At 42.8% G+C, this 12500-nt stretch overlaps 2 long non-coding RNA genes across 2 annotated transcripts; both read right to left on the reverse strand.

Moving 5' to 3' along the window:
* Positions 1-4287: 4287 nt before the first annotated feature.
* LOC118377668 (uncharacterized) lies at positions 4288-11400 on the reverse strand. Its single transcript, XR_004824294.2, has 2 exons — positions 10798-11400; positions 4288-5293 (listed from the first exon to the last, which is right to left on the reverse strand). It is a non-coding gene; the product is annotated as an uncharacterized LOC118377668 (long non-coding RNA).
* On the reverse strand, positions 5423-10666 carry LOC127910981 (uncharacterized). The gene is made up of 3 exons (XR_008077098.1): positions 9886-10666; positions 8676-8762; positions 5423-6479 (listed from the first exon to the last, which is right to left on the reverse strand). It is a non-coding gene; the product is annotated as an uncharacterized LOC127910981 (long non-coding RNA).
* Positions 11401-12500: the final 1100 nt, after the last annotated feature.

A 12500-nucleotide genomic window follows, 5' to 3' on the forward strand; every position in this document is an offset into this window, starting at 1 on the left:
CACCACTCCTCCCAGTATCCCTCCCCCTTTACCCATCTTCCTCTACTTTCTTCACTGCCTCAGCATATGACAACGTCTGCACTACTCTAACCCTGGAAACCTCAACCTGCCTCTCTCGCACGGGACATTTCTGAACCCCAACCCTGTGGGCACCCCTACAGGTAACACACACCACGACTTTTCCCAATGCTACACATTCCTTTGTCTCATGCCCTTCTGCACACTTCTCACACCTAGGAACCTCCCTCCTACACACTGCTGCCAAATGCCCTAAAGCTTGACACTCGTAGCAACGTAATGTAGTCTGCACAACAACTCGTAAAGGATAACTGAAATATCCTAACATCACTCTCGTCACTTTACTTTCATTATTCTGATGACTGTTAAATTAATCATGTAACAATTAACTCGTTATAAATTTGGGGCAGCACGAGAGCAGTTGTTTAAAGAGTCATTCACCGTTTATCTCTGTCGGAAACCAGCCCTCCTTAGGAAGAGTGTTGGGTTGGCCTTTCAGCGGCATGCTTGTAAGGCTCTGATTGTCCTAAAGGGGTCCCCATTTCCCGTCTTCTTACTGTTGTTCACTCTGGAAGATGTTCCTAGGAACCGTGTCGACGGTTCCCATTGGTGATGAGAGTAGGATGAGAGTAGGAGAATACGGTGATTTGAGATGAGTAGCAGGGTGGTTTGAAGAGTTTGCTTTTCTAGATATTTGACTTCGGACAGCTAATCAGCCGTACCGGTGATTGTCTGGATTGTCTGAGCTTCTCGCCTTTTTCTCATGTTGATAGTCAGAATTTTAACCACTTTATACATGCAGATGCAACCTGGAACTCACCCTGAAACCTCAAATGGATCAGCTAAAGGCAAGGGTCCACTTTTTCCAAAAACTTCACTCCTACTGTCGCAGACTCATCATTATCCTGACCCTCTGTGCAAGCATCAGGCTCCGAGAACTTCACCACACCTACCACCTCCGATACTTCTCCCTCATTCACTTCCATTTCTCCTCTTGTCTTCAACTCACTCTGCTTACACTTTCTAACATTCTTCTTTAACAAACCATCTCCTTTTTTCCATCCATTTTGAACCGACTCGAGCTCATCCTCTTCCTCCATCTCTTTCTTAGACCTTCTCTGCCTCCCTTTTCCCCTCCATTCTCCTCTGTATTCCAAGTTTAACTCTCCTTATGATAATACTGCATGTCTCCTGACATACATCTTGTTCTTGCCTCATCAAGGGACGCCATTTAACCAGCTGTCACAATCAGCACGAACTCCTCTGGATGTTGCGCTCAACAGTGCATCTCACTTGTAAAGCAGCTGCTTCCTCTTGATATTATTCTTTATCAATAGCTACTGTAAAACTTTTCCATTTCAAACAAGCGCACTCTCTTTCTCCCAGATTCCTCCATTTCCTTTGGCGATATATTGGACGTGTCACTAATCCTTACGAAGGACTTCCTTGCAGAAGAGTTACTCGAACAGTCAACAGCCGATATGCCAGTCAAATAATTGCTTGCATTTTGCTTGATTATAAATAGTTTAAAGCTACCCTCAGTAGTGGGTAGGTGATCAATATATATAAGCAGTAACCTATAACGATGTTTATCACAAGCGCTGTTCAGCGTGATGGTAACACATTCCCTTTTTCATCAGGCAACCGGAGTTGGAATCGCAGACAGCATCATGATTTATCAAATCTCATTTTAACCAATAATGGGGCGTGCTCATTATAAATACCTTGAGATTTAGTTTTGGTATCAGACTAACTTTTCTTATGAGTTTGTTTGCAGAGCACACAGGCTGGCAGCTTATCGCCAGTTCACCCTATGGGCGCAAGGGAGAATTGGACGAGGTGTACAGCGTGTCATCCCTACGTGTCTCTCTTCCATAAGGCAGCATACCCAGAAGGCATCTACATAGGGTTTGAGTTTGAATAAAAACAGTTCATTTAGTAAATCTAGCCTGCTGTAAAAACACATTTTTCAAGACATAGGCCTAATGCCTCTGCCTTATGTAAAAATAGTATCAGTTAGCTTGTCCAATATAACAACATGTTCGAGCATAACCAGATAAACTTGCTTTGAAGATTAAACTACATTCAATGCACATTAACCCCATGTCCCTGTTGCTAGAGTAGTAACTTCAACTAGCTTTGACTTCAACTAGCTTTGGCTGCCATCTATTGGAAAGGAATGGTTACTACACTCGGCAGCTAGTTGTCAAATGAGACTTTAATAATATATACCATTTAGCATATACCATTTAGCATATACCATTTAGCATATACCATTTAGCATATACCATTTAGCATATACCATTTAGCAGACTCCTGTATACAAAGCGACCCGGCTACATGGTAGTGGAAACAGGATTACAAAAATACATAGTCCATTACAGGGTTATTAAGGTGTTTTTACCATTTACAATGAAAGGCTTGTGATTGCAAGCCTTTGCCTCATGCACAACATCAATAGACAAACAACATTAGCATACGTTAAAGGGGCAATCAGAAGTAGCTACATCCATTTTTGCACTTATAAGTTAATGATATGTAACCTTTGATTATTGAAGAATCTAACGTATACATTTGGGCAAAGACAGGGCATGACATTGGGGTTGACTGTGTCAGCAACTAAATATCTGTCTCACAGAAAGAGACATATTTTTAAAACACTTGTTGATATACATGATGGAAAAGCAAGACGCCGTAGAGTCTTTGGATGTTACAGTATAGTACATATCAGCAGAACTGACTGTGTGTGTCTGTCCTTACTACTCATACTCTTCGGGTAGCAGATCAGTGACAGTGAGGTGGATCTTCAGTTTTTAGGTTAAAAACCCTCAGTATCTACAGCAGACCATGTCTTTATCTATATGTTGCATGCTGAAACTTGCGTTGTCTTGGATAAACTTCCAACTGTTATTTGTCTGTCCTGCTTGTTGACGGACCGGTGGAAGGACGCAGGTGAGACCAGCTCAGTGATATCAGATGGCGGCTCTTAACTGGGTTTATCACCTGGGGAAAGAGTGACTCGAAGGTTTGGGCCACCGAGTCATTGACTCATAGCCACCTAGTCATTGACTCATAGCCACCGAGTCATCGACTCATAGCCACCTAGTCATCGACTCATAGCCACCTAGTCATCGACTCATGGCCACAGAGTCATCGACTCATAGCCACCTAGTCATCGACTCATAGCCACCTAGTCATCGACTCATAGCCACCTAGTCATCGACTCATAGCCACCTAGTCATCGACTCATAGCCACCTAGTCATCGACTCATGGCCACAGAGTCATCGACTCATAGCCACCTAGTCATCGACTCATAGCCACCTAGTCATCGACTCATAGCCACCTAGTCATCGACTCATAGCCACCGAGTCATCGACTCATAGCCACCTAGTCATTGACTCATAGCCACCGAGTCATCGACTCATAGCCACCTAGTCATCGACTCATAGCCACCTAGTCATCGACTCATAGCCACCGAGTCATCGACTCATAGCCACCTAGTCATCGACTCATAGCCACCGAGTCATCGACTCATAGCCACCGAGTCATCGACTCATAGCCACCGAATCATTGACTCATAGCCACCGAGTCATCGACTCATAGCCACCGAGTCATCGACTCATAGCCACCGAATCATTGACTCATAGCCACCGAGTCATCGACTCATAGCCACAGAGTCATCGACTCATAGCCGCCTAGTCACTCAGCTACTTACAAGTATACCACACTAGTACATTTACATTACATTTAAGTCATTTAGCAGACGCTCTTATCCAGAGCGACTTACAAATTGGTGCATACACCTTATGACAACCAGTGGAACAGCCACTTGCATCTAAATCTTGTTGGGGGAGAAGGGGGGTGAGAAGGATTACTTACCCTTACTTACCCTATCCTAGGTATTCCTTGAAGAGGTGGGGTTTCAGGTGTCTCCGGAAGGTAGTATGATGTCAAATTCTGGATTCTAACTCAATATTTAGCATTTAGCAAATGCAGAAGTTACACATCTATCAGCATAAAGATCTATAAATCTATCTCAACTTGTAACAAACTTGTAACAAAACTCATACTCCTAATTTAACCCCTCTCCTGTCTCATGCTAAGTGACTAATATAATCCTCTACATTTTAATTGGGACTGTCCCTGACCCAACCTTTACACCTGTCAGGCATTAGTAATGGATAAGAGGGATAAGGATAAGTAGATGGCACAACACAATCCGAACAGTCAGTTCTTTACTGAAGAAATCCTCAACCAACTTCATAACAGGAATGTAAAAGTATGTTTATTTCAAAAACACATTACAATAACACAAGTTATTACGTAATGGGAAATCACTGTTGCTAACACATAAACCTGGAACCTGTGTGTGTGTATATAAGTGTGTGTGTGTGTGTGTGCGTGTGTGTGCGTGTGTGCGTGTGTGTGTGTGCGTGTGTGCGTGTGTGCGCATGTGTGCGTGTGTGTGTGCGTGTGTGTGTGTGTGTCTACACATTAAGTAATATAGCTGCTATACATCACATCCAAGAGCTCTATATTTTTTTTACCCATTTCTCATGTCAATGAGTATAAATATGGCCCACCTTTCTATCAGCATCAATACAAGAACATACTCATGTATTCATACATGTATCACAGTTATATTTCATAGAAGCTACATGTGTTGTACCTTGGTGGTTATGGAGCTCAAGCATCTATCTCTATGTCATTTGCAACAAACAGAGGAGTTGTTATGGGGTAAAAATGAAGGATGGACTTCGTTACTGAACCTGGCATATCGGCCAAAAAACTCTATTCCAGATTGAACTCTTCTGCCTCGATCTTAATGTATTGGTTAGTTACAAGCAGATGATTTCCCCAACTTCTCATAGGCCAGATTAAATTTCAGCCATATGGCTTGTATCTTGAAATTCTCTCAGATATAAACACTTTCCATAGGGCTAGAGATGAGGGGGTGATTTCGTATTGGCATAACAAATGAGGTTACAGAACTCCGAAGGAGGTGACATGAGGGGTCAAAAGGGCGCTGAAAGGTCACATTCTGATTGGACATAATCCTCTCACTTGGCAAAGCTGTGATAATGCTGCGAAGTGGCAGGGCCGGTGGGTGGTAGTTCCCTGCCTCGTGGTAGAACCCCGGCAGCAACCCAACCTCGTTCTCCTCCATCCACTCTTTCTTAATCCTTCCATCATATAGGATCCCTCGCTCCTCCTCTTCTTCCTCCATACCGCCCTCAGCATCCACATCAGAGGGTTTTGGGCCAAGAACCCAATCTGTGTATGAGAGAGAGAGAGAGAGAGAGAGAGAGAGAGAGAGAGAGAGAGAGAGAGAGAGAGAGAGAGAGAGAGAGAGAGAGAGAGAGAGAGAGGTGCAGAGAGGGGATAAGAATATATAGAATAGAATAGGTTATTTTACATCATAAACTTGGTGGGTCAAGCTCTGAATGCTGAATGTCTGAAAGCCGCAGTATCTGAGACCATATACTACCGTTCTAATTACGTTGGTAAACAGTTTATAATAGCAATAAGTCACCACTGGGGTTTGGCCAATATACCATACGTGCCTTATTGCTTAAATATAGCATTTTGTGCACTTAGGCTATATAATATTTTAGGTGGTTTATGAAATGCCACCAACAGACCAGTACGTTTTCATATTCGCACTCTTGAGCTTGATGACACACTGACAGCCATAGAGATGACCTCAGGGAATACACTGCAGCTTTGTACCCACAACAGGTGCAAAATGGAGGGAAGGTCAGAACACACAAAGATTTTCATGGCATAGATGACATCAACAGTCAACATCATGTTGACTCACTGAACCAGTGGCCATCCAAGAAGGGAAAGACAGTCAGATGATCAAACAATGACTCACGTCACATGATAGGGAATTAGGACGATGACACACGGTGACACCAAGTGGTAAAACCTTCAGATGGTAGCAGATAGAAGGAGTCCCAGGTTACCTGCTAGGTCATGCATCAGGTCCTTGATCAGGTGACCCACTATGGCGTAGGTAGCGACTACCACCAACACCACTCCTATAAGTATATAAACAACATGGCGAGGCAGCTCGATGGCATCGCGAGAAGGCGGGACGTAGTTTATGAAATACTCTTTCTCGTCCTCCTCCTGTCCAATCACGGAAGCCTGGAGGAGCTGGCGGGGTTCAAAGTTCAGCTGTGTGAGGTTCCAGGCCACTGCGACCAGTTCTGGGATGTTTTGTGCATGGGTCGGGGGCAGCTGATAGCCCATGGTTTGATTGGTGAAGTACGCTATTGGTATAGTGAGATGCGGTGGGGTACACAGTAAATGGATGATGCGCAGACTGCAGACGTTATGTACGAAGCAGATCTGTCTGTATCGCCTTGATGAGTCTGTATAGTCTTTGAGGAGGTAAAGTACTTGGTTTCTATGAGGTTTCTATGAGTAGATCCACTCTGTGTACCATTGTACTCTGGATGTTTTCAGGGTTAAAGAAGTGTATCAGACGAGTGAGAGAAATAAAGAAATTGTGGTTAAATGTGGTTACTCTACTTTTCATGGAAGAGGATAGAGGCCTAATGGGTTGGAAAATGAAAGAACGAGAACATAGTAGTTCATTTCAAAAGAATGCGCTGTATTTCAAAAGAAACATACAGTATATATCAACCAGAATTCCTTCTGTGGCTAAGTAAGCCTAGCCTGGGTCCCAGATCTGACTGTGCTGTCTTTACAACTCATACGGTCATTATAATGCCTAGTCTGTGTCCCAGATCTGTTCTGTGCTGTCTTTACAACTCATACAGTCATTATAATGCCTAGTCTGTGTCCCAGATCTGTTCTGTGCTGTCTTTAAAACTCATACAGCCATTATAATGCCTCGTCTGGATCCCAGATCTGTTCTGTGCTGTCTTTAAAACTCATACAGCCATTATAATGCCTCGTCTGGATCCCAGATCTGTTCTGTGCTGTCTTTACAACTCATACAGTCATTATAATGCCTAGTCTGGGTCCCACATCTGTTCTGTGCTGTCTTTAAAACTCATGGTCATTATAATGCCTAGTCTGGGTCCCACATCTGTTCTGTGCTGTCTTTAAAACTCATACAGCCATTATAATGCCTCGTCTGGATCCCAGATCTGTTCTGTGCTGTCTTTACAACTCATACAGTCATTATAATGCCTAGTCTGGGTCCCACATCTGTTCTGTGCTGTCTTTAAAACTCATGGTCATTATAATGCCTAGTCTGGGTCCCACATCTGTTCTGTGCTGTCTTTAAAACTCATACAGCCATTATAATGCCTCGTCTGGATCCCAGATCTGTTCTGTGCTGTCTTTACAACTCATACAGTCATTATAATGCCTAGCCTGGGTCCCATATATGTTCTGTGCTGTCTTGACAACTCCTACTGTCATTATAATGCCTAGCCTGTGTCCCAGATCTATTCTGGGCTCTCTTGACAACTCCTACTGTCATTATAATGGCAATAATTATCATGCACAGTTGACAAGACAGCACAAACTAATCCGGAAGTCAGGCTAAAGTTGGCTTACTTCGGGTCATGGTCTTTTTGCGGAGGAACCTTGGATTTAATGATCTGTCATAACCTTGTAAAGCAGTTGAGTAAATGTAGGGCAGGCAGAGTGCTAATAGGATTGAACAGGAATCTGTCATCATGTCCAGAGATATCAGCCCTCCATCTGGGAGGATTAGTGATATGACAGAGGAGATGTACAGTAATGTACCAAAGAGGCTTATGGTCCCTACTGATCCTGATCCTACACACCACGCCATACCTTAACTTATTTCCACCACGGACTAGGTTATATTGAGTGTCAAACCTCTACATTTTATACTGCATTTTTTTGGTATTTCTTATCAAATGTGAGGTAGAGCAAGGGAAAGACTGAGAAATAAGACCATCAGGAACTGGTTATATGGTGAGCAAAGTCAACTTTCCAGAAGAGAGCAGTGAAGGATTTGAAGACAGATGTATTCTGACAATAATAAAGGGCCATTGAATACAAGGAAGTTATCATTAAGGGTTAGGTGATTTCCTGGAAAGTCACAAGGAAGTTATCATTAAGGGTTAGGTGATTTCCTGGAAAGTCACAAGGAAGTTATCATTAAGGGTTAGGTGATTTCCTGGAAAGTCACAAGGAAGTTATCATTAAGGGTTAGGTGATTTCCTGGAAAGTCACAAGGAAGTTATCATTAAGGGTTAGGTGATTTCCTGGAAAGTCACAAGGAAGTTATCATTAAGGGTTAGGTGATTTCCTGGAAAGTTACAAGGAAGTTATCATTAAGGGTTAGGTGATTTCCTGGAAAGTTACAAGGAAGTTATCATTAAGGGTTAGGTGATTTCCTGGAAAGTCACAAGGAAGTTATCATTAAGGGTTAGGTGATTTCCTGGAAAGTTACAAGGAAGTTATCATTAAGGGTTAGGTGATTTCCTGGAAAGTTACAAGGAAGTTATCATTAAGGGTTAGGTGATTTCCTGGAAAGTTACAAGGAAGTTATCATTAAGGGTTAGGTGATTTCCTGGAAAGTTACAAGGAAGTTATCATTAAGGGTTAGGTGATTTCCTGGAAATTTTTAATAAATGGAAAACAAGATCCTGAGTGACTATAATTTAATTTCCCTTTTGAATCAGGGATGTGCCGTTCTTACCTTACAAACTTGATGTGTAGCTTCCCCTCAGCTATGTTGTCGCTGAGAGAAAGTCTAGAAAGTTCTCTGTAATCCTGGATGGAAACACTGTTAGGGCCACATCACAACAAACCATGCTGACTTCTCTATTTGCATGTTTCTCTACTCAGTGTCAACATGAATGCTACGTTTCAGGTCAGAGTTTCTGAAGTGGCTCCTATCGGTACGTTGGTCTAGCAGGCAGGGTTAAGATTAGAGTTGTTTCCATTGTCAGAACTGAGGGACCTCATCTTCCTTTTGTCTCATGACTCTAGATAGTATCCAGGCCCACCATATGATGGTGATAAGGATGTTGAGGGTGACCTGAATGGCCATGAAGGGACCGATCATCACCATGGTGGCAGAGGAAGGGTGGCCGTAGTGGGATGGAAGGAACTCTCAGGAGAGAGAAATGAAGAGGTGGAGCAAAGAGATGAAATGATGAGATCAATGCCAGCAAAAGGTGGAATTCTTGAAAGAGAGGGGATGGAGAAATTATGAAATGATCCAGATGTTTTCTCTAGTCGGTCCACTCTGTTTCACCCCCTACTGCTGCCCTGCCGGTAACACTTTCCCCCACCAGGAAATGTACTGTAGTGCCAACAAGAATGCTATGGTTTCAGAATTCCAGAGTTTTTCTTGTTGTTGAAGTGTGCTGTTTGTTTTTTCAGACTGGAGAAACATCATTTTTGTTTTTTGTCAACCTTGAGAAGTACAGACAGCATCCATATCCACTCTATGATGGTGGTGATGAGGTCACAGACCACCTCACAAGCAATGAAGGGGTGAATGGTGGCGCCATGGTGGCGGTGGGTGACGGTGGGTGGCGGAGAGAGAAGTGAAGAGGTGAAAGAAAAACGGATGACGTGATGAAAATAGAAGGAGGAGGAAATGGTCTTTTCTCCTCCTGAGACACAAACGCCTACTCAGTGACTAGCCGCTAGTCAGTCTACTCAGTTTTCACCGCCCATGGCTGCCCTGCTGTAATCCTTGACAGGATTTGGTGATTAATTGGGCCAATCCACACAAACCACCCCCTAACAACGGTTTCACGTTGTACTATTACAACACATTATATTCAAAATACAGAATACAGAATACAGAGAGAAAAGGAGAAGTAGCAACGAGTCAGATTAGTTGTCTTTCCCTGAACTTAACATTAGCTCTCTTAACAAATTCACGCCATTCTTACCTTGTAGCATGCAGAATTGCTCTGTAAATCAAAGCAAGCATGGAATCCTGGAAGCAACCATGAAGACAGACACAGAGAGTACACTATTAGGAAAATGTTTTTTCTACTCAGTGGAGTTGGGACGAGAGCTTAAGAAGGTAGGGCTATGTTTCTTTGTCATTCTGGAGAGACATCTTCATCTTCAACCCTGAGAATCCTAGACAAGAGCCAAGTCCACTCTATGATGGTGATTAAGAGGTTGAAGGAGACAATGAAAATCATGAGGGGATGAAGCCCCATGATGGTGGAGGGTAGTTGTGGGGTGGGGCAGTTGCCAGGGGAGAGGGATGAGGCTGGAAAGGGTTGAGGTTTGGGAGTTTGGAACAAAGAAGAAAGGGGTAACTATCAGGAGAAAGAGAGGGATGAGGGATGCTAACCACGTGTATGTGACCAATCAAATTTGAGTTGAGTAGAGGTTGAGGTGAAGTTAAGATGGATGAAAATAGGATGGAGAAATTATGTTAGGCTGAAGTGGTCTGGATCTATTCTGAGACACCCAGTCCTCTTCAGGTACTAAAGTAATGTACTTTACCCCCTCCTGGAATCCTTGACAGGATTTGATACTGCAACTAAGCCAATAAACAGAAGCCACACAGAAACGCAAGTGGAGTGCTATTAGCTTGTGAAAATGATATGCAACACCTGTCTGGGACAGGCATTAGAGCTATAGACTTAAATGATACGTGATAATCTGCAGTTTAAGCCGATGAGAACAACTATTCAACCCCTGTGTGACCTTATAATGAAGTAATCTGACCAATGTGTTAATGATGTAAACCCATGAGACAAATGTTACATAATAGAAAATAAAGGAACAATCTTCAGGCTACTTGAAATGAGAGATGAACATACTGGAGATATAGTCTACTGTACCTGTTTTAGAATGATTCCAGATTGATCCAGATGACCCGATTCTCTACGGATGTGGAACAAGTGGAAAACGGCAGAAAGAGAAGAAAAAAAAACAGGATTCCCAATGGAATTCTGGAAAAACAAAAAACACAACGTAAAATGTGTAAAGCGACACAAGCTGCCTATAGGCCTAGTAAGCTGTCGGTGGTTGTCATAGTAAATTCACAGGTAGGTAGTGGGTTCCATGGCGGCGCAGGCTCAAGCGGGGGTGACCTCACTAAGCTTCTTGGGCTTGTCTTCTTCTTGAGACATCATGTCAAAGAAGGTCCCTCCCAGGAGAAAGGTCCAGTAGATGATGGTCAAGGAGGTGTTGAAGGTCACGATGCCTATCATGATGGGGTGCAACATGGTGCCACAGTGTCTGGGTGCTCTGCCCTTAGATATAGGAGTGTATGTGTGGTTAGCGCGTGCAGCAAGAGAGTGTGTGTGTTTGTCTTTTCCTCGATCTGACTGAACTCTCTCTCTCTCTCTCTCTCTCTCTCTCTCTCTCTCTCTCTCTCTCTCTCTCTCTCTCTCTCTCTCTCTCTCTCTCTCTCTCTCTCTCGCTCTCTCTCTCTCTGGCCCTTGCCCTCTATCTGTTTATCTCTTGGTCTGCTCTGACCCCTTTCTCTCTCTACGCCTCTTTCTCTCTCCCTCCTCCTCCCTTTGCATTTACCATGATCATAATTCTCTGATGCTGCGGTATGTAATCCTCTATTACCACATCTTTCCATGGAGACGGAGGGGAGATAACCGGCTTTAGCGTATATCACGTCTGTAGCTGAGACCCACAATTAATGGGTTCCTTTTGGGTCACGAGCATTGGCTTAAGACTGGGTCCTGGCAAGACATTGATTTTGTTTAATCAGTTTGGGAGAAGATTGTTTTTTACTTGGTTTAATGTTGAAGAGGACATCTCAACAGGGGTTTGATGAACCAAGTCCCATACACAACTCTGTCTGAATGTGTCATCTTTGTCTGTTTGTTCTCATAAACTGGATAGTTTGAGCCCTGAATACTGATTGGCTGACAGCCATGGAAATTATTTATTACAATTTGTGCATTCATTTATACCACGGTTTGACAAAACATTTATTTTAACTGCTCTAATTACATTAGTAACCAGTTTATAATAGCAATAACGCACCTCAGGGATTTGTGAAATATGGTCAATATACCAAGGCTAAGGGCTGTGTCCAGCCATTCTGCGTTGCGTCGTGCCTAAGAACAGCCCTTAGCAGTGATATATTGTCATGACAGGAATTCTTGCTTTTCATTGGCACAGAGGGTTCTCTGTGATGAGACACAGATACACTGTGAGAGAGACAAATTATGATGTTGGAAATGTGTCCTATAGTAGGCTATCTGTCCATAATAATACTAATAATAATGATGATGATGATGATAATAATGATAGTAATCTTCACTATCTGTAGTTTATGTATTGCACAGTATTTTATAGTAACTCTAATCAGTCAGATAAATCAGTGAAAGTTTAATTACATTTATTTTGGACAAGGTCTGCATGTTCAATTTCATAAAATGTACATATTTTGACATTGTACTCGGCTCAAATACAAGCCCCACTCTCTGTTCGCTCTTCAGTTAATTATGCCAACATAGTTATTGTTTTTAAACATGTGTACTATTGCTCCTCCACTCATTGATAGCAAGTTCTCCAGTTA

This window comes from Oncorhynchus keta, chromosome 23, assembly GCF_023373465.1.
Source record: "Oncorhynchus keta strain PuntledgeMale-10-30-2019 chromosome 23, Oket_V2, whole genome shotgun sequence".
Lineage (NCBI taxonomy): Eukaryota > Metazoa > Chordata > Actinopteri > Salmoniformes > Salmonidae > Oncorhynchus > Oncorhynchus keta.